Below are 20,691 nucleotides of genomic sequence, written 5' to 3' on the forward strand. Positions count from 1 at the left end.
ATATGTGTGTGTGTTGTGTGTTTCTGTCGTCTCCAGCCTCCCCTGCTCCAGCTTTCCCAGTGACTGATCCCTTACTCTCATTTGCACTGTAATGAGCTGTAATAAGAGCTTGCAGCCCTGTGCTTGATGAGCTGAGACCACTCTGAAGGGAGAGTGCTCTCTCTCTCTACCTTGCCATTCTCCCCCTTTCTCTCACTCTCTCCAGCTCTCTCCTTTCTCTCTCTCCCCCATTCCACCTCTCCCTTGCTATTCTCTTTCTCTCTCCTGCCACTCTCTCTTTCTATCACTCCCCTGCCATGTCTCTCTCTCTCTCTCTCTCTCTCTCTCTCTCTCTCTCTGTCTCTCTCTCTCTCTCTCTGAGGAAAACAAGAAGTAGAATAATGGAAAATGAAAACAACTCCCTTTCTTTTCTTCCCCAGAATTGTTTTTGAACACATTTTAGCCCATCTGTTGGGCTGCACAGTCACCTGCGTAATTAACCTGGTGCATTAGCCGTGAACAAAGCCTCTGTGTGGAGGGAGGGGAGCGTGCTTTATGGCCAGGTGTATGGGCGGCACCTCTCTCTCTCTCTTTGTGTCTCTTTCTCTTCTGTTGTCTCTCTTTGCACTCTCTTTCTCTCTGGTCTTCTCTTTCTCACTCTCTCTCTCATGAAGGAGGAAGAGGTTTGACCAGGCTGTCTCTCCTTCCCCCAGTCCCTGTGGCTCCTAAGGCACCAGCTAGCCTGCCAGACAGTCAGCTAGCCAAACAGTCAGCCAGACAGGCAGCCAGTCAACAAGCCAGTAGCCAGTTAGCCAGACAGTCAGCTAGCCAGTCAGCCAGCCAGCCAGCCAGCGATGACATTACTGCCACAGAGGGAGGGCAGGGAGAACGTAGGCACCCACAGGATTGACACACGCCACACCTGTTAGCTACTCCCCTCTCTCTCCTCTCTCCTAGCCAAGCTTGACAAGGGAACTCACTGCTGACACAGGGCAAAACTTTCCACACACACATACACAGATGACTGATTCACACTATAGGGCCAAACTGAGCAAAGTCACACTGAAGCGTAAACTGAAATGTTTGCTTGCCCTAAAATAAGATAATAGCAGACATCTGAATGCTCCTTTTTCTATTTATTTTCATGGAATAGTCAAGTGAAGTGTCCTGGTGTAAGATGTTTTTTTTAGACAGAGTGAAGCTTTCTGTTCTGTGTCTTTTTGTGCTATATTTGAGAAGAAAATACAGGACCCTCTTGAGTGGAGGGGTGGTGGGAGGTCTCTTCTGTCTAATGAGGAAGATGGATCCTCCAGCAGATCCTTCTCAACTGTTTTACTGGAACAGCTTGATGTGCAAACCCACTCATGTCCTTCGTAATCGAATTAGGGATGCTCCCACATCCCCCCCGGTCCGAATGAGAATAGGAGTGCAAGGCTGACAAGCCTCAGGATGGCGCCAAGGGGACGGGCGCCCGGGGAGGGTGGAGTGGGTCAGGACAAAGACCAGTGAGGGGTGGAGGCAAAAGGAGGAAGAGGAGGAGGTCTCCACTGGCTTTGACACAAGATGGCCCCTTATCACAGAACCAGAGAGAGAGACGGATGAGAAAGAACGAGAGAGGGACATCTGCAGGGAAGGAGATGAAAGTGGATTAGCCACCGCAGCGATTTGCATTTGTGGCATGGAGACGAAAGCCCCAGTGATGCCCCGAATAGCTGGATGCATGAATAAGTGAACAAACAAAAACTGAAATAAACCCCATTCCATCTGGATCGGTAGGCTGCAGCAACAGCAAGGCCACATGTGAGGCTGGGGAATAAGAGAATGTAACACAGGGGATAGCTAGACACCACTACTACTACCGCCTCCAACCTTCAACTACCTCATCCCCATATTGTTATTTACTTTGCTCATTTGCACCCCAGTATCTCTATTTGCACATCATCTTCTGCACATCTATCACTCCAGTGTTAATACTAAATTGTAATTATTTTGCACTATGGCCTATTTATTGCCTCACCTCCATAACTTACTACATTTGCACACACTGTATATAGATTTTCTATTTTTCTATTGTGTTATTGACTGTACGTTTTTGTTTATCCCATATGTAACTCTGTGTTGTTGTTTTTATCGCACTGCTTTGCTTTATCTTGGCCAGGTCGCAGTTGTAAATGAGAACTTGTTCTCAACTGGCCTACCTGGTTAAATAAAGGTGAAATAAAAAATACAAAAAATAAAACAAGGGCTCATATTTATTAGGGCACCCTATGGAAAATGTTATAGAACGTTTGCAATGGAGAAAAAAAGTACAATTTCCTATTAGGCAAGTCCAGCTAGTGCCTCCCTGTTTCAGTCCATTTTCTTCTGTTTGGTGCCTAATGAACACAGCCAAGCATGTAGTTGAGTAGTTCCAATGGATCAGTGGGTTAGAGAATTGTCCTGGCTAAACCAGGGGTGTGGGTTAAATTGCCACATAGGCAACTAAGTGAAAATGTGTTTCTGTCAATGTCGACCATTTGTTGAGTAAGCCGATTTGGATAAGTGTCAGCTATATGACCATAGAATATATATATATATATATATATATATATATATATATATATATATATATATATACTACCGCTCAAAACTTTGGGGTCACTTAAAAATTTCCTTGTTTTCGAAAGAAAAGCAAATTTTTTGTCCATTAAAATAACATCAAATTGATCAGAAATACAGTGTAGACATTGTTAATGTTGTAAATGGCTATTGTAGCTGGAAATGGCTGATTTTTAATGGAATATCTACATAGGCGTACAGAAGCCCATTATCAGCAACCATCAGTCCTGTGTTCCAACGACACGTTGTGTTAGCTAATCCAAGTTTATCATTTTAAAAGGCTAATTGATCATTAGAAAACCATTTTGCAATTATGTTAGCACAGCTGAAAACTGTTGTGCTGATTAAAGAAGCAATAAAACTGGCCTTCTTGAGACTAGTTGAGTCTCTGGAGCATCAGCAACTGTTGGTTCGATTACAGAAACGGCCAGAAACAAATAACTTTCTTCTGAAACTCGTCAGTCTATTCTTGTTCTGAGAAATGAAGGCTATTCCATGCGAGAAATTGCCAAGAAACTGAAGATCTCGTACAATGCTGTGTACTACTCCCTTCACAGAACAGCGCAAACTGGCTCTAACCAGAATAGAAAGAGGAGTGGGAGTCCCCGGTGCACAACTGAGCAAGAGGACAAATACATTAGAGTGTCTAGTTTGAGAAACAGATGCCTCACAGGTCCTCAACTGGCAGCTTAATTAAATAGTACCCGCAAAACACCAGTCTCAACGTCAACAGTGAAGAGGCGACTCTGGGATGCTGACCTTCTAGGCAGAGTTGCAAAGAAAAAGCCATATCTCAGACTGGCCAATAAAAAGAAAAGATTAAGATGGGCAAAATAACACAGACACTTGACAGAGGAAGATTGGAAAAATGTGTTATGGACAGACAAATCAAAGTTTGAGGTGTTCGGATCACAAAGAATAACATTTGTGAGAAGCAGACCAAATGAAAATACGCTGGAGGAGGGCTTGATGCCATCTGTCAAGCATGGTGGAGGCAATGTGATGGTCTGGGGGTGGTAAAGTGGGAGATTTGTACAGGGTAAAAGGGATCTTGAAGAAGGAAGGCTATCACTCCATTTTGCAACGCCATGCCATACCCTGTGAATGGCACTTGATTGGAGCCAATTTCCTCCTACAACAGGACAATGACCCAAAGCACAGCTCCAAACTATGCAATAACTATTTAGGGAAGAAGCAGTCAGCTGGTATTCTGTCTATAATGGAGTGGCCAGCACAGTCACCGGATCTCAACCCTATTGAGCTGTTGTGGGAGCAGCTTGACCGTATGGTACGTAAGAAGTGCCCATCAAGCCAATCCAATTTGTGGGAGGTGCTTTAGGAAGCACGGGATGAAATCTCTTCAAATTACCTCAACAAATTGACAACTAGAATGCCAAAGGTCTGCAAGGCTGTAATTGCTGCAAATTGAGGATTCTTTGACGAAAGCAAAGTTTGAAGGACACAATTATTATTTCTATTAAAAATCATTATTTCTAACCTTGTCAATGACTACATTTCCTATGCATTTTCCTATATTGCCTATTCAAACTCATTTAATATATGTTTTCATGGAAAACAAGGACATTTCTAAGTGACCCCAAACTTTTGAACGGTAGTGTATATCATTATAAACCAGGTGATTTGAGCTCTGAATGCTGATTGGCTGACAGCCGTGGTATATCAGACCGTATACCACGGGTATGACAAAACATTACTTGTTTACTGTTCTAATTACGTTGGTAACCAGTTTATAATAGCAATAAGGCACCTCGGGGGTTTGTTGTATATGGCCAATATACCACGGCTAAGGGCTGTATCCAGGCACTCTGCGTTGCGTCGTGCGTAAGACCAGACCTTAGCCGTGGTATATTGGCCATATACCACAACCCCTCTGGCCTTATTGCCTAATTATAGTCCCTGCATCCACTAGCTCACGGTAGCCGACAGCAACGTGAGCAGCACTAAGAGGTCCAGTAGTCTAGGCAAGTTTGTGAGGCAGGGGGAGAATTGAGTTAACTCTGTACAACTTCCATAGCAGTCTGCCATCCATCCAGAACACATCTCCCTGTCATCATTCTCTCTCTGAGTGGCACACTTATCATCCCCTGCCTTCCATTTCGGCCCGGTGAGATACCATCTTCTCTGACTCCAATCCTGTTCTTGTAGTCAGCTACTTGGTGGCGGGTAAACGGATTTGACAATGCAATTTGGATGGGCTTTGTAGTGAGCATAATTATGTCTGATTGACTGTAAAGTGACTCTGAGGTCCAGATGGTGAAGTGTCTTGAATTGATCAGGGAGACAGACCAGCCATGACTGCATGAGGAAATGTAATGATTTAATGAGATTCAACTGTGTTGCGTTTCTGGCTTCATATGTTTACGCAAGGAATGAGGATTGGAGGGGAAATGTCACCAATGAGGGATAAAACACACCCACACGGTGACCTGAGAGAAAACCAGACCAAATTGAGTCAGACAGATTTAAAGTGATTAGACGCTTAAAGTACTACTACTAATCAGGCCTCTCTCTCCACACACAGACCTAACGTTTCTTATTTTTTTTTAAATATACTATTTGATACAGCAGACGCAGACAAAAAACTCCCAAAGGGGAGAAGAGGAGAGAGTTCCCTGGGGTAATATTAATTGGCAATGAAATAATTATTGTTGAATAATCAAAGGGTTTCTGGGTTCTTCACCACGTGGATGGCACATTGTGTCAAAAACTATTTTGATAGAAATGCATTGAAAACAATGTGTGGCGTGTAAGTCTGGTAGAACATTGATAAGGTAGTGGCTTATTGTGTCGCCTTAGCTGACAGAAATAAATTTCACACTAAATCAGATGGAGTAAATCCTTGCATGGCAATTGTTTATGTGAGACAAGCCAGCCAACTCTCTTTCCCCCCCGTTGGGGTTCTAGGGGCCCAGACACAGACAGACAGTGTGTCCCAATGTAAACTTTTTCCCTATATAGGGAATAGTGTGCCAATTGGGAAGCAGAGACAGTCACATACAGTCACATTCACACACACACAGCCAATCACCGCCTTACGGCACAATCAGATCCTCCAAGATGATACGAACGCAATCTAGTATGGCGTTATTTATTAAGTTGATAGACTACAGCAGATAAACCCGATGAAGCCCAATGCCCTTGTTGCCGCCTTTCAAGGTAATTACAAAAATCACAAATTCACAATGGCTACGTCCCAAATGGAACCCTAATCCCTATATAGTGCACTACTTTGACCAGAGCCATATGGGATGCAGTCAATGCCATCCGTCACGTGCATGAGGAATCGTTTGCTCCCTACCTGCGCCTGTGCCCCGAATCCCTGCAGCTTTGGAATGCAATGTAGTGTTATTTAAAGAGGATGCTGCCTTGCTGACAGCCGGCGTAAATAACCCTGGCAGAAGTGACAGTGAAGCAGCGGCCATCGTATGCAGATGTAGTAGGACCGGATACTTTCTTCACATGTCCCCAATGAGGAACAACATACACACACACACACACACACATACAAAAGCACACCGACACACACACTGACTAACCATCACACATACACACACACGCACACAGTGGCAAAAAATATATATACAGTGTGGAAAAAAAGTATTTAGTCAGCCACCAATTGTGCAAGTTCTCCCACTTAAAAAGATGAGAGAGGCCTGTAATTTTCATCATAGGTACATGTCAACTATGACAGACAAAATGAGAAAAATAAATCCAGAAAATTACATTGTAGGATTTTTTATGAATTTATTTGCAAATTATGGTGGAAAATAAGTATTTGGTCAATAACAAAAGTTTCTCAATACTTTGTTATATACCCTTTGTTGGCAATGACACAGGTCAAACGTTTTCTGTAAGTCTTCACAAGGTTTTCACACACTGTTGCTGGTATTTTGGCCCATTCCTCCATGCAGATCTCCTCTAGAGCAGTGATGTTTTGGGGCTGTCGCTGGGCAACACGGACTTTCAACTCCCTCCAAAGATTTTCTATGGGGTTGAGATCTGGAGACTGGCTAGGCCACTCCAGGACCTTGAAATGCTTCTTACGAAGCCACTCCTTCGTTGCCCGGGCGGTGTGTTTGGGATCATTGTCATGCTGAAAGACCCAGCCACGTTTCATCTTCAATGCCCTTGCTGATGGAAGGAGGTTTTCACTCAAAATCTCACGATACATGGCCCCATTCATTATTTCCTTTACACGGATCAGTCGTCCTGGTCCCTTTGCAGAAAAACAGCCCCAAAGCATGATGTTTCCACCCCCATGCTTCACAGTAGGTATGGTGTTCTTTGGATGCAACTCAGCATTCTTTGTCCTCCAAACACGACGAGTTGAGTTTTTACCAAAAAGTTATATTTTGGTTTCATCTGACCATATGACATTCTCCCAATCCTCTTCTGGATCATCCAAATGCACTCTAGCAAACTTCAGACAGGCCTGGACATGTACTGGCTTAAGCAGGGGGACACGTCTGACACTGCAGGATTTGAGTCCCTGGCGGCGTAGTGTGTTACTGATGGTAGGCTTTGTTACTTTGGTCCCAGCTCTCTGCAGGTCATTCACTAGGTCCCCCCGTGTGGTTCTGGGATTTTTGCTCACCATTCTTGTGATCATTTTGACCCCACGGAGTGAGATCTTGCGTGGAGCCCCAGATCGAGGGAGATTATCAGTGGTCTTGTATGTCTTCCATTTCCTAATAATTGCTCCCACAGTTGATTTCTTCAAACCAAGCTGCTTACCTATTGCAGATTCAGTCTTCCTATCCTGGTGCAGGTCTACAATTTTGTTTCTGGTGTCCTTTGACAGCTCTTTGGTCTTGGCCATAGTGGAGTTTGGAGTGTGACTGTTTGAGGTTGTGGACAGGTGTCTTTTATACTGATAACAAGTTCAAACAGGTGCCATTAATACAGGTAACGAGTGGAGGACAGAGGAGCCTCTTAAAGAAGAAGTTACAGGTCTGTGAGAGCCAGAAATCTTGCTTGTTTGTAGGTGACCAAATACTTATTTTCCACCATAATTTGCAAATAAATTCATAAAAAATCCTACAATGTGATTTTCTGGATATTTTTTTCTCAATTTGTCTGTCATAGTTGACGTGTACCTATGATGAAAATTACAGGCCTCTCTCATCTTTTTAAGTGGGAGAACTTGCACAATTGGTGGCTGACTAAATACTTTTTTCCCCCACTGTAATTATAGTTAACCCCAGGAAGACCCCACCCTACCTCCCCCCAGGAAGACTCCCCCCCCCACACCTCCCCCCAGGAAGACCCCTCTGTCCCCACTAACTCTGCCACTGCTGCTGAAAGAAAATCCTAGAGAAAACACTGATCCTAATCATATTGCCATTTGTCCCTGTTCATCAGTCTGGATCAAACATGACAGTCAATAAAATAAAAAGTAAATAAAAGCCTAAGGAAGCTAAGCCTAAGGAATACTCTAAAGGTCTCTTCCAATATCCACAATAACGTACTAATTAGTATGATGCAATGTAATGGCACCATATCAAATCAAATCAAATTCTATTTGTCTCATGCGCCGAATACAACAGGTAGACCTTACAGTGACATGCTTACTTACAAGCCCTTAACCAACAATGCAGTTTTAAGAAAAATAAGTGTTAAGCAAAAAAATGTATGAATAAAAAATAAAAATAATCAAAGAGCAGCAGTTAATTGGAGTGGGTCTAGGGTTTCTGGGATAAAGGTGTTGATGTGAGCCATGACCAGCCTTTCAAAGCACTTCATGGCTACAGACGTGAGTGCTACGGGTCAGTAGTCATTTAGGCAGGTTACCTTAGTGTTCTTGGGCACAGGGACTATGGTGGTCTGCTTGAAACATGTTGGTATTACAGACTCAGTCAGGGACAGGTTGAAAATGTCAGTGAAGACACTTGCCAGTTGGTCAGCGCATGCTCGTTGTACACGTCCTGGTAATCTGTCTGGCCCTGCGGCCTTGTGAATGTTGACCTGTTTAAAGGTCTTACTCACATCGGCTACGGAGAGCGTGATCACACAGTCGACTGGAACAGCTGATGCTCTCATGCATGCTTCAGTGTTGCTTGCCTCGAAGCACCACTCTATAAGCACTATGCTAGTGTGGACATTGCAACATAACCTCAGTCTCAGCCGATAACATCATTTCCACCAGGTCTAATCTCCCAGCTGCTATACTTTGTCCCTTCCCCTAGAAATATAATATATAGCTATACAGGATGTCTAAGATCAGTCTACAGTTGTTCATCTTATTTTGAACTCTGAATTGAAAAAGAGAGAGGTTCGATTCAACATCACTTGAGCTGGTACACAGTAAACATTGACATCCCTCTCAATTGTTGATGAAATTCCCCCAGAGCAGAGAATTGTATGAAACTGAATTCTGCCAGTGCCTGGAAGCTGTTGCAAAAATGGATTGGACTGGATGAGTGGATTTTAATTTGCACTGTGAGGAACGATCACCTGCAGGTAAAAAGTGAAATAGGAAAAAAGCATATGTGAGCCTCCAACTGTCTTAGTATTTTATACATGGCTGGAATAGTTTGGGAACTATTGGTTTTGTTTGAAAAATTGGTTTGTTTTCATCCTCCTAATTCCCTGTAGAGCCATACAAATATTTCATAAAAAATACACGTATGATCACACAACAAGAAAACAGCTGAGCAAATACTGCTAGGCAGCTAGGTAGCTACGCAGCTAGTCATAAGTGGGTCAATGTAATACAGGACACAACGTGCAACCATTGATATGGTAGCAAGTTGCAACCAGAAAGCTTTTCAGACCAGAATATGTCTTAGGTTCCATAATTCACCTCATATGTCTTCAAAATGTTTATCTATTTAACCAACAATAAAGTTATCTATTCCCATTCTCAGTGCATATTATATGTACAGTTGAAGTCGGAAGTTTACATACACCTTAGCCAAATACATTTAAACTCAGTTTTTCACAATTCCTGACTTTTAATCCTATTACAAATTCCCTGTCTTAGGTCAGTTAGGATCACCACTTTATTTTAAGAATGTGAAATGTCAGAATAATAGTAGAGAGAATTATTTATTTCAGTTTTTGTTTATTTCATTACATTCCCAGTGGTTCAGAAGTTTACATACACTCAATTAGTATTTGGTAGCATTGCCTTTAAATTGTTTAACTTGGGTCAAACGTTTCGGGTAGCCTTCCACAAGCTTCCCACAATAAGTTGGGTGAATTTTGGCCCATTCCTCCTGACAGAGCTAGTGTAACTGAGTCAGGTTTGTAGGCCTCCTTGCTCGCACACGCTTTTTCAGTTCTGCCCACACATTTTCTATATGATTGAGGTCAGGGCTTTGTGATGGCCACTCCAATACCTTGACTTTGTTGTCCTTAAGCCATTTTGCCACAACTTTGGAAGTATGCTTGGGGTCATTGTCCATTTGGAAGACCCATTTGCGACCAAGCTTTAACTTTCTGACTGATGTCTTGAGATGTTGCTTCAATATATCCACATATTTTCCTTCCTCATGATGCCATCTATTTGTGAAGTGCACCAGTCCCTCTTGCAGCAAAGCACCCCCACAGCATGATGCTGCCACCCCCGTGCTTCACGGTTGGGATGGTGTTCTTCGGCTTGCAGGCATTCCCCTTTTTCCTCCAAACATAACAATGGTCATTATGGCCAAACAGTTCTATTTTTGTTTCATCAGACCAGAGGACATTTCTCCAAAAAGTACGATCTTTGTCCCCATGTGCAGTTGCAAACCGTAGTCTGGCTTTTTTATGGAGGTTTTGGAGCCGTGGCTTCTTTCTTGATGAGCGGCCTTTCAGGTTATGTCGATATAGGACTCGTTTTAGTTTGGAGATACAGTGAGGGAAAAAAGTATTTGATCCCCTGCTGATTTTGTACGTTTGCCCACTGACAAAGAAATGATCAGTCTATAATTTTAATGGTAGGTTTATTTGAACAGTGAGAGACAGAATAACAACAACAAAAAAATCTAGAAAAACGTTTTAATGAGGGAAATAAGTATTTGACCCCCTCTCAATCAGACACCCGCTCCCAGGTGTCTTTTATACAGGTAAAGAGCTGAGATTAGGAGCACACTCTTAAAGGGAGTGCTCCTAATCTCAGCTTGTTACCTGTATAAAAGACACCTGTCCACAGAAGCAATCAATCAATCAGATTCCAAACTCTTGTCAGGGACAAGATTGTAGACCTACACAAGGCTGGAATGGGCTACTAGACCATCGCCAAGCAGCTTGGTGAGAAGGTGACAACAGTTGGTGCGATTATTCGCAAATGGAAGAAACACAAAATAACTGTCAATCTCCCTCGGCCTGGGGCCCCATGCAAGATCTTACCTCGTGGAGTTGCAATGATCATGAGAACGGTGAGGAATCAGCCCAGAACTACACGGGAGGATCTTGCCAATGATTTCAAGGCAGCTGGGACCATAGTCACCAAGAAAACAATTGGTAACACACTACGCCGTGAAGGACTGAAATCCTGCAGCACCCGCAAAGTCCCCCTGCTCAAGAAAGCACATATACATGCCTGTCTGAAGTTTGCAAATGAACATCTGAATGATTCAGAGGAGAACTGGGTGAAAGTGTTGTGGTCAGATGAGACCAAAATCGAGCTCTTTGGCATCAACTAAACTCGCCGTGATTGGAGGAGGAGGAATGCTGCCTATGACCTCAAGAACACAATCCCCACCATCAAACATGGAGGTGGAAACATTATGCTTTGGGGGTGTTTATCTGCTAAAGGGACAGGACAACTTCACCGCATCAAAGGGACGATGGGCGGGGCCATGTACCGTCAAATCATGGGTGAGAACCTCCTTCCCTCAGCCAGGGCATTGAAAATGGGTTGTGGATGGGTATTCCAGCATGACAATGACCCAAAACACACGGCCAAGGCAACAAAGGAGTGGCTGAGAAAGAAGAACATTAAGGTCCTGGAGTGACCTAGCCAGTCTCCAGACCTTAATCCCATAGAAAATCTGTGGAGGGAGCTGAAGGTTCGAGTTGCCAAACGTCAGCCTCGAAACCTTAATGACTTGGAGAAGATCTGCAAAGAGGAGTGGAACAAAATCCCTCCTGAGATGTGTGCAAACCTGGTGGCCAACTACAAGAAACGTCTGACCTCTGTGATTGCCAACAAGGGTTTTGCCACCAAGTACTAAGTCATGTTTTGCAGAGGGGTCAAATACTTATTTCCCTCATTAAAATGCAAATCAATTTATAACATTTTTGACATGCGCTTTTATGGATTGTTTTGTTGTTATTCTGTCTCTCACTGTTCAAATAAACCTACCATTAAAATTATAGACTGATCATGTCTTTGTCAGTGGGCAAATGTACAAAATCAGCAGGGGATCAAATACTTTTTTCCCTCACTGTAGATACTTTTGTACCTGTTTCCTCCAGCATCTTCACAAGGTCCTTTGCTGTTGTTCTTGGATTGATTTGCACTTTTCACACCAAAGTACGTTAATCTCTAGGAGACAGAACGCGTCTCCTTCCTGAGCGGTATGATGGCTGCGTGGTCCCATGGTATTTATACTTGCATACTATTGTTTGTACAGATGAACGTGGTACCTTCAGGCGTTAGGAAATTGCTCCCAAGGATGAACCAGACTTGTGGAGGTCTAAAAAAATTTTTCTGAGGTCTTGGCTGATTTATTTTGATTTTCCCATGATGTCAAGCAAAGAGGCACTGAGTTTGAAGGTAGGCCTTGAAATACATCCACAATTACACCTCCAATTGACTCAAATGATGTCAATTAGCCTATCAGAAGCTTCTAAAGAATTTTCCAAGCTGTTTAAAGGCACAGTCAACTTAGCGTATGTAAACTTCTCACCCACTGGAATTGTGATACAGTTAATTATAAGTGAAATAATCTGTCTGTAAACAATTGTTGGAAAAATTACTTGTTTCATGCACAAAGTAGATGTCCTAACCGACTTGCCAAAACTATAGTTTGTTAACAAGAAATGTGTGGAGTGGTTGAAAAACAAACTTCTGACTTCAACTGTATGTCATAATACTATATAAGCTAACATACAGACCAAACAGGAGAATGAACACATCGAATTAACACACAGGTATGTTCTCTCCGGCCCTAACGGGCGCTGGCTGTCACTGTCACACACCACCATCAATCCACTTCCCCCCCATACCACCCTGTCATTCTTGTGTTACCGTCGACCCTGGCAACGGCAAAAACATCTCCGACTCCCCCGAGCATGGCACGAGTTGCTAATGGGGATTGGCAAACATGCACAATCTGCATTCAAGATGACACAAGCCTGAACCTGTTAGCTAGGTAGATAGATTGAGAATGACGTGGAGGAGGTATGACACTGTATAGTAACATGTGGATAATCAGGATAAGTAGAATAGAAATGTATACAAATGTATATCAAAGCCACTGGTGGTTCTTTGCTGTTTTTTTCCCAAAAACTGTTCCATTTTAATACCATTCTATTGTAATACCGGTCTATTGTAATACCATTCTATTGTAATACCCTTCAATTGTAATACCCTTCTATTGTAATACCATTTTATTGTAAAACCGTTCTTTTGTAATACTGTTTTGCTGTAGCATATACTTAATGTGAAAACACCCACTTTTTTTGTCTTTTTCTTGGAGACATGTAGTCTCTTCAAGCTGAAAAGCCGACAGGGATAATGTATAAATAGGCGTTAGTAGCCATCATTGTCAACATTCACAGTTGTTCTCTCTTTACAGAGCCACAGAGGCATGCCCTTCCTTATTCTAATAGGCCCAGTGAACTGATCAAGCTTAGTAGACGGGCTGTAATCAGCAAAAGAGATGCTATTGAAATGGTTGCACTCAGTCAATCTTGAATAGTGCCTTTCAATAATAAAATAACAAATGAACAGCCAATTATACAATCGGCTTCAAGGAAAACCGGTGAAAAGATTCAAAAAATCCTGACTTATTTAGTTCCTGACTATATGTAAACACAGTGTCCACGCCGGTTAGAGAGATAAGGAAGATTTCTACCTTGCTTTTACTAATAGACCCAGAACCATTTCAAGGAAATGGTGTGCTTTTATGTCAAGGCGAGCAGTTGAAAAAGAGAGAGGTTCGATTCAACATCACTTGAGCTGGTAAACAGTAAACATTGATATCAGTGAATAGCCTAAACCACCTCAGCCAAAAGCCTCCATCTCATTCCCCTCAGCCAAAAGCTTCCCTCAAATTCCCCTAGAGCAGAGGATTGAATGAAACTGAATTCTGCCAGTGCCTGCAAGCTGTTGAACAAATGGATTGGACTGGATGAGTGGATTTTAATTTGCACTGTGAGGAATGATCACTTGCAGGTAAAAGTGAATTAGGAAAAAAACATCTGTGAGCTTCCAACTGTCTGAGTATTTTATAAATGGCTGGAATAGTTAGGAAACTATTGGTTTTGTTTGAAAAATGGTGGGTTGTTTTCTTCCTCCTAATTCCCTGAAGAGCCATACAAATGTTTCATAAAAAATACAAGTATGATCACACAACAAGAAAACCATGCTTCACTGTGGGGATGGTGTTCTCGGGGTGATGAGAGGTGTTGGGTTTGCGCCAGACATAGCGTTTTCCTTGATGGCCAAAAAGCTCAATTTTAGTCTCATCTGACCAGAGTACCTTCTTCCATATGTTTGGGGAGTCTCCCAAATGCCTTTTGGCGAACACCAAACGTGTTTGCTTATTTTTTTCATCAAGCAATGGCTTTTTTCTGGCCACTCTTCCGTAAAGCCCAGCTCTGTGGAGTGTACGGCTTAAAGTGGTCCTATAGACAGATACTCCAATCTCCGCTGTGGAGCTTTGCAGCTCCTTCAGGGTTATCTTTGGTCTCTTTGTTGTCTCTCTGATTAATGCCCTCCTTGCCTGGTCCGTAAGTTTTGGTGGGCGGCCCTCTCTTGGCAGGTTTGTTGTGGTGCCATATTCTTTCAATTTTTTAATAATGGATTTAATGGTGCTCCGTGGGATGTTCAAAGTTTCAGATATTTTTTTATAACCCAACCCTGATCTGTCCTTCTCTACTCCTTGGTCTTCATGGTGCCACTTGCTTGGTGGTGCCCCTTGCTTAGAGGTGTTGCAGACTCTGGGGCCTTTCAGAACAGGTGTATATATACTGAGATCATGTGACACTTAGATTGCACACAGGTGGACATTATTTAACTAATTATGTGACTTCTAAAGGTATTTGGTTGCACCAGATCTTATTTAGGGGCTTCATAGGAAAGGGGGTGAATACATATGCACACACCACTATTCCGTCATTTATTTTTTAGAATTTTTTGAAACAAGTAATGTTTTTCATTTCACTTCACCAATTTGGACTATTTTGTGTATGTCCATTACATTAAATCCAAATGAAAATCCATTTAAATTACAGGTTGTAATGCAACATAATAGGAAAAACGCCAAGGGGGAAGAATACTTTTGCAAGGCACTGTACTGTGCGCTAGGTAGCTAGGCAGCTAGGCATAAGTGGGTCAATGTAATACAAATCAAATCAAATGTTATTTGCCACAAAAAAGAATAACGTGTAAATATTGCACAATTCAGGCGTGCAAAACTCTTAGAGCCTTAACCAGAAAGATTCACAGTTGTAATCACTGCCCAAGGTGATTCTAACATGCATTGACATGAGAATACTTATGTAAATTAGATATTTCATTTTCATTTTCAATAAATAAATAAAAATAATCTAAAAACATGTTTTCACTTTGTCATTATGGGGTATTGTGTGTAGATGGGTGAGCATTTTTTTTTTATTTAACATTTGAATTCAGGCTGTAATACAACAAAATGTGGAATAAATCAAGGGGTATGAATACTTTCTGAAGGCACTATATGTCATAATACTATATACCGTAAGCTACCATACAGACCAAACAGGAGAATAGACACATTAAATTAAGTTGGTCATTCTTTTAATCCATTTTAATTATATAAAGTGTGTTGTGACTCATGTGAAATTTAAAATAATCTGACTTGGCTTTGTATTTACTAGCAGATATCTGCTTTGTTATTATTAAACATGTTCAAACAACTTTTTAACTTGTTCAGTTGTTCCAATGTGTCCCCTATGCCATGTCACTTTGTGCTCAAAGCAGAGTAATATGTGCTTCTAGGCCCCATTCAGACCTAAGTGGATTTGACTGGGGGGACGCATCCACGTGTGGGCACGGACACTGGCTGAGACCTGGGCACTGACCCTGTCTGATGACAGCCGGGCACGAGTGTCCCCAGTACCCACTTTTCCACTCCCCTACTCCCTCTGATGGATAAAACATCAATGATATTCAACTTCTAAATAAAGGATGTTTTAACTTCAACAGACCTGTGTGTGTTTTCTCAATTGAATGTCTAGTACAGTCATTCCAATAGCCATCCAATCTCTCTCTCCCTCCTCCCTCCTTCCCTCTCTCCCACCCTCCCTCCCTGCTTCCCTCCCCCATTCCCGCTCTACAGGCTGTGTCTGAACACTCTCTGTGACATTGTTTCATATCTGCCGGCCTAATAAATACCCTGCTGGGATGAAACATCTTTTCCTATTAGAGACAGAAGGATTACGGCAGATCTAGGCTTTATTTTACAGCAGCGTTGGCTTGCCCGTTCACTTGCAGCCGGGGTAAAGCAATTTGAGTTGAATGCTGAACATCTGGTTAGTCCAAGAGAATATGGGAATCCACTTAGGGCAAATTAAAACAAATGTAGAGAAGCACGTAATGATTTCATAAGCAATTTCCCATATTAGTATTTCTAATACTTCACAATGAAAACAGATTTAGCCCGACCCTTGTCTCAAGGATCAATCACGGGCATTCGAGGAAGTACACGCTGACTGAACTCACATAAGGGCATATTCTCAAGTTTCACTCCTGTGAAATGAAGGGGAATTTTGTGTGCTATTTCCTAAAAGCATTTGTCGATCACTCTCCCCCCACCCTACCACCACCCTCTTAAAGCTAAATTAATGAAATTGTCATTAAATATGCATTTCATTGTTAATCATTTGCATGTGAAGAGGATTAGTTCTTAATTTGCAAAATGACTTAAATCTATCTCTTTACCAAAATAGCCCCTTGAAATTGCATTAAACACCATGGTATGATCCATCAAATGTTGGAATGAATGAATGCATAAATCCATAGAAAATATATATTGAAAAGCTTCATTTACATGTATGTCATTCCAGGAAAATTATGGCCATATGTTCGTGCCAGCTGGCTGTGAGAAGATAGTTGCCTGCACCAAAGGTGTTAATAGTCTAAATGTATTATAAATGTATTATCACCAAGTATTATTTGGAATTAAATACATTTCCAAGAAAATTAATGTTACATGAAACCTAGAGATTTATTTTAGCTCCATAACTGGCCCACCCATTCAAGATTAATGCTGAAAATGGTTGGATATGATTGGTAAATGGTTTTGAAGACTAAAATATTAGCTGCCTCAGAAACCTTACACTGCCTTATCTTCCCCAACTTTTTATTAAAACATGTTTGATGCCGGGCCATAAAATATGGATGTAAGGCATCCAACTCACTAACTCCAGCAAACTGTTGAAGTACACATAGAATTTTTCAACAGCGCCGTCAATGATGCCTGCTGGTGATGTGTGTAGAGTGTAGATAGCGAGGCTAGCCGAGGAGCCTCTCACATCCAAGGCTGTCATCTGTAGAAGAGGAAGGCTGATACTAGCTAGCAGGGTAGATTCAATTATGAAGAATACAATAGAAAAATACTGGCTAGACCGACATCTGTGTTCTGAACAGAGAGCTAAAGAGAGAAACCGAGTCGAAGCAGAGTCTACTCACAAGAGACACAACACAGAGAAACCCTAACCTTTAACCCCCTTCAAGCTGAGTTTGCTGTTCGCAGGCCCATTTAGACAGGGTAAAAAAAAAATCATCCAACTGTCATTCCTCTTCTCGTACTTCACAAAAAGGACCTAGTTAGGGTACAAAATGTGCTTAAATAACATTTCTAAGGGGGATGAGTCGACTTTGATTTAATCGTATTGGCTTATTGATTTCAGAACCACCAACTGCCAATGATATAAAGCTTGTAGGTATCATCGTCCTTGAAACTTGAAAGGATCAGAATTCAGAATTCCTACTTCTGGATGATCAGACACAAAGTCGAGAGAGACCAGGAGTCAGGGTAACAGGGATGGCAGAGTATCCATGCTATCTCCTAGGCTCCAGGCTACCAGTCCGTGTCCTTGTCATGTTTTATTCATCCCCCAACGTATTATGGCGTCTTCCGACTGAAACAGAGATCCAAATCTGCTCCGGCAGAAATATTTAATATCACACCTACTTTCCTCTATCTGCTTAGACACATAAAGAGAGGGTAAGGGAGAGGGGGAAGGAGGGATGGGGTTGGGAGGGAGGGGCGAGGTTGGGAGGGGGAAAGAGAGAAACAAAGAGAGAAACAGAGAGCGAAACAGACAGAGACAGAGAGAACGGGAATGAGAGAGAGAGAGAGAGAGAGAGAGAGAGAGAGAGAGAGAGAGAGACATAGAGAGAGAGAGAGAGAGAGAGAGAGAGAGAGAGAGAGAGAGAGAGAGAGTAGAGAGAGGGATAGGCTTCCCAGGCATCTTCAGAAGAAAGCCATTCTGGATTATTAAAAGTAAAGCTTTCAAAGAGTTCACCGCTTGAAAAAGTTGCATGCATCAATTATCTGGCAGAGAGTTAGTGCAGCAGTGTGTGATGGAGAGTGACTTGGAGCGGCTTGTCACATTGCTGAACACAGCAGAGCTACAGAAAGGTCCTCGGCTAGCTGTGACATTTGAAGCTGGTGGATTGTAAAAAATCCCAGTGTGTTTGTCAGAAAATAACATAAAAGACCTCACTGACTGGTTCCCAGCCCCCCAAGGCATCTAGGCACAACATTCTGCCTGTCTCAATGTCACCTCAGTAATAGGGCACAGAGATTCCCAGATCTCTATTGCTATTTGCCATGTCTGAATAACTGTGCCGTCTTAAATAATCAATAGCGTTTTCACCACCATTATGTTGTTTATGAGAAAGATAAAAAGGTAGTCATTCAAAACAATAAGCTATAAACGACCTGGCTGGGACAGAGTCAGAGAGAGAAACCAGGAAGTTGGGGGAAATAACTTCCTACAAATCTCTCTTAAACTTCCTGTAACATTAATAAATGTCTCACTTGAAGTTTTACGGTTGTGAACATTTCAAAATCGTTTTCCTCTCATTTCTCTTCCATTTCTATGGTTGGAAAAGTCTGAATAAAAATTGTAACTCCATGTTAGCCATCCAGGGTTGTTAAATGTTTTCCTCATGAATGTCTGTGTGATGTGCCAGTCCTATTAATTGTCTGCTCTACAAAGCCAGTGGACCCGAGATCCCTATCTTTACATGTGACCTACATCCACCACGACACTGGCGGCAGTCAGCCTACTCTCTGCTTGTCACCCCACAAAGCTGAGCTGAGCTACACCCAACAGCCACCTCATTGACAAACACAATTATATAATAGGGATTAACACAATAACTGCTAGGCTTTGTTGTGACTGTTTCTGCTGCTACTACTGCTACTACTACTAGGGTGACGACTATAACAACTATGTCTACTAATAGTACTACTTACAGTGGGGAAAAAAAGTATTTAGTCAGCCACCAATTGTGCAAGTTCTCCCACTTAAAAAGATGAGAGAGGCCTGTAATTTTCATCATAGGTACACGTCAACTATGACAGACAAAATGAGAAAAAAAATCCAGAAAATCACATTGTAGTATTTTTTATGAATTTATTTGCAAATTATGGTGGAAAATAAGTATTTGGTCAATAACAAAAGTTTCTCAATACTTTGTTATATACCCTTTGTTGGCAATGACACAGGTCAAACGTTTTCTGTAAGTCTTCACAAGGTTTTCACACACTGTTGCTGGTATTTTGGCCCATTCCTCCATGCAGATCTCCTCTAGAGCAGTGAGGTTTTGGGGCTGTCGCTGGGCAACACAGACTTTCAACTCCCTCCAAAGATTTTCTATGGGGTTGAGATCAGGAGACTGGCTAGGCCACTCCAGGACCTTGAAATGCTTCTTACGAAGCCACTCCTTCATTGCCCGGGCGGTGTGTTTGGGATCATTGTCATGCTGAAAGACCCAGCCACGTTTCATCTTCAATGCCCTTGCTGATGGAAGGAGGTTTTCACTCAAAATCTCACGATACATGGCCCCATTCATTCGTTCCTTTACACGGATCAGTCGTCCTGGTCCCTTTGCAGAAAAAACAGCCCCAAAGCATGATGTTTCCACCCCCATACTTCACAGTAGGTATGGTGTTCTTTGGATGCAACTCAGCATTCTTTGTCCTCCAAACACGACGAGTTGAGTTTTTACCAAAAAGTTCTATTTTGGTTTCATCTGACCATATGACATTCTCCCAATCCTCTTCTGGATCATCCAAATGCACTCTAGCAAACTTCAGACAGGCCTGGACATGTACTGGCTTAAGCAGGCGGACACGTCTTGCACTGCAGGATTTGAGTCCCTGGCGGCGTAGTGTGTTACTGATGGTAGGCTTTGTTACTTTGGTCCCAGCACTCTGCAGGTCATTCACTAGGTCCCCCCGTGTGGTTCTGGGATTTTTGCTCACCGTTCTTGTGATCATTTTGACCCTACGGGGTGAGATCTTGCGTGGAGCCCCAGATCGAGGGAGATTATCAGTGGTCTTGTATGTCTTCCATTTCCTAATAATTGCTCCCACAGTTGATTTCTTCAAACCAAGCTGCTTACCTATTGCAGATTCAGTCTTCCCAGCCTGGTGCAGGTCTACAATTTTGTTTCTGGTGTCCTTTGTCAGCTCTTTGGTCTTGGCCATAGTGGAGTTTGGAGTGTGACTGTTTGAGGTTGTGGACAGGTGTCTTTTATACTGATAACAAGTTCAAACAGATGCCATTAATACAGGTAACGAGTGGAGGACAGAGGAGCCTCTTAAAGAAGAAGTTACAGGTCTGTGAGAGCCAGAAATCTTGCTTGTTTGTAGGTGACCAAATACTTATTTTCCACCATAATTTGCTAATAAATTCATAAAAAATCCTACAATGTGATTTTCTGGA

The 20,691-nt window shown here is 42.3% G+C and overlaps 1 protein-coding gene across 3 annotated transcripts in view; it reads right to left on the reverse strand.

The window, feature by feature from the left end:
* The window catches only part of LOC121540695 (protein diaphanous homolog 2), a 677,119-nt gene that overhangs the window by 105,495 nt on the left and 550,933 nt on the right, over window positions 1-20,691 (reverse strand). The window lies entirely within an intron of this gene.

The sequence above is a fragment of the Coregonus clupeaformis genome, chromosome 3 (genome assembly GCF_020615455.1).
Source record: "Coregonus clupeaformis isolate EN_2021a chromosome 3, ASM2061545v1, whole genome shotgun sequence".
Taxonomy (NCBI): Eukaryota; Metazoa; Chordata; class Actinopteri; order Salmoniformes; family Salmonidae; genus Coregonus; species Coregonus clupeaformis.